Source organism: Dasypus novemcinctus, chromosome 22 (assembly GCF_030445035.2).
Source record: "Dasypus novemcinctus isolate mDasNov1 chromosome 22, mDasNov1.1.hap2, whole genome shotgun sequence".
NCBI lineage: Eukaryota > Metazoa > Chordata > Mammalia > Cingulata > Dasypodidae > Dasypus > Dasypus novemcinctus.
The window spans coordinates 72,136,260-72,139,242 of NC_080694.1; positions in this window are offsets into that span (position 1 = coordinate 72,136,260).

The following is a 2,983-nucleotide window of genomic DNA, read 5'->3' on the forward strand; positions in this document are numbered from 1 at the left end:
CTATGTCCTATCAACATGATATCATCAATATAATGGACCAGTGTGATGTCTTGTGGGAGTGAGAGATGATCAAGATCCCTGCAGGCAATATGATGGCATAGGACTGGAGTGTTGATATACCCCTGAAGGCAGGGCAGTAAGTGTATACTTCTGGCCTTGGCAGCTGAAAGCAAACTGTTTCTGGTGATTCTTACTAATAGCAATTGAGATAAACTCATTTGCCAAATCAACAGCTACATACCAGGTACTAGGGGATGTGTTGATTTGCTCAAGCAATGATACCACAATTGGGACAGCAGGTGCAATTGAAGTTATCACCTGGTTAAGTTTATGACAATCTACTGCCAACCTCTAAGATCCATCTGTTTTCTGTACAGGTCAAATAGGAGAGTTGAATGGGGATGTGGTGGCAATCACCACCCCTGCATCCTTCAAATCCTTGATGGTGCCACTAATTTCTGCAATTCCCTCCAGGAATCCAGTATTACTTTGGTTTACTCTTTTGCTAGGTAAGGGCAGTTCTAGTGGCTTCCACTTGGCCTTTTCAACCATAATAGTCCTCACTCCACAAGTCAGGGATCCAATGTGGGGGTTCTGCCAGTTACTGAGTATGTCTATTCCAATTATGCATTCTGGGACTAGGGAAATACCACAGATTGGGTCCAAGGACCAACGGTGAGATGGACTTGTGCTAAAACTCCATTAATCACCTGACTTCCATAAGCCCCTACTCTGACTAGTGGACCACAGTGGCATTTGGGTCTCCTGGAATTAATGTCACTTTTGAGTCAGTGTCTAATAATCCCCAAAATGTCTGATCATTTCCTTTTCCCCAATGCACAGTCTGGTAAAAGGCCATAGATCTCCTTGGGGAAAGGTGGGAGAAAGATTAAGAGTATAAATTTGGGGCAGTTTAACAGGATTCTTCCCCAAAGAGACCTGGCCTCCTCCTCATTCATGGGGCCCATGGTCTGTAAACTGTCCCAAGTCTGGGAATTGATTAAGGGGCTGTGATTCTCTGCATCTGTAATTTGAGTTAGGGTTTCATTCACTCGACCCAGAACTATTCCATTTATACAGATCCCAAAGACATTTATTAGACTACCCATCTATTTCTCGGTTTGTCACCCCATGATATCTTAGCCAATGACATAACTGTACATGACTCAGACAATTTGAGTGTGTTTTTTTTTGAATCTGCCTTTCATTGCATAAGCCATACCCACCTTGACTTTGGCTATTAACTTCTGATACTTGACTTTTACCAGACTGATATCCAAAAATCCCCATAATGTTTAAGGATTCTAATTCCATTACAGCCCTCCCTACAGTGATATCTGGACCACAGAGAAGAGGAACCACAGAGCTCTTCATGGAAGATGGAGTTAGTCTTACAAAACTTATTCCTTACAGTCTTGGTCAAAGATGTGTCCTCAGAACATTTCGAGGGGAGGGGTGTGGGAGGCTCTCAAATGGTAAATCCATTCTAGCATTTCAATCTCCCTATGCCTTTGAATTCCCTCTTCTGCTGTGTACCAGGACAAATCAGGCATCTCAACTTCAGACATGCCAGGCCATCTTTTGGCCCATGTTTCAATCAGCCACCCAAACAAACTGTGGGTCATATCAATAAATTCAGCCTGATCCATCTTTATATTCCTTCCATCATTATCCCATAACTTAGTGTCCATTCCCACACATATTTCCCTGATTTCTGTCTACATAAGTTGAAAAACTCTTGCAGTTCTTTCTAAGTATATGTTTCTTCCTCATGGGTCACACTTTGTATTTCTCTTTTGGGGGCTTGTTGTGATTTTAGTCTAGTAATAGGCCTCAAAGACAAGAGAGGTGGTTGGGGTGGATAAGGAAAAGGATTAGAAATGTCTTGCAAGCTACTGACCTCAGGGCATCCCCTCGAATTTTCTTCTGGTGAGACAGGATTAATCTCTTCAGGCTGGGGTTGGAAGGCAGTTTCCTCAGGGCAGACCGGAGGCTTGATAGTGTATGCTGAAGTTTGGCTGGTACATGCCTCAGGCCCAGGAGGAGGTCCAGACTCCCTGGGGCAGGCCAGAGCCTGGGCAGTGCATGCTTCTATTTGACTGGTACCCACCTCAGGGCTGGAAGTTGTATCAAACTACCTGGGGCAGGCTGGAGGGTGGATCATACAAAGTTGACAAGGTTTGGCCTGGACAGGGCAGACCATGTCAGGCTTATCTGGTAAAGTTTTAGCAGAATTCAGGGTTCCAGTGTCTCCATCAATATCATCATCATCCCATATATCTCCATCCCAATTCATTGCATTCCACTCTTTTCCAATCAATGACTTCAATTAAACTGCAGAAAGCCTGCAGGGTTGAGATTTTAGTTTCCTTTGTAACTTCACTACTCATACAGTGAGAGTCTGAGTTTGGTTCTCAGATATTTCAAGCCTGTGGCTATAGGAGACAAGATTCTCTTTCAGAGCATATATTGAAACTTTTGTGTCATCCATTTGGTGTTTAAGTTTCAAATTTGAAGCCTTTAATTCATCTCTTTTGTAACAGTATCCAGAGTATCTAGGAGGAGCCATCCAACATCATTACACTGTTTGACTCCACAAAACTCTGTTAGTGTTTTGAAATCACTCTCATCCAGATCATTGCTTCTTACAAGTGAGGAAGTAGGGGAATTCAGTGATGCTACTTTTCCTATCTCAATTTCCAACTCATGCCATGGACTGTTAGCAGCTTCTTCGTTATTGGAAAGATAGTTGTCAGTAATCTTGAGTCCAATTAGAGTAAAAAGACAATTGCAAAACCCACAGAACCACCTCAGACATCCCATGTTTAAGATTCTGTTCCTCAAGAAACACTCCCAGTACCAAGCTGTGTTAGTCAGGGTTTCCTAGGGAAAGAGAATCAACAAGATATATCTGTCAATAGCATGTGATTTTATAAGAGTCTCTCACACAGCTCTGGGGATGCACAAGTTCAGGTTCCACAGG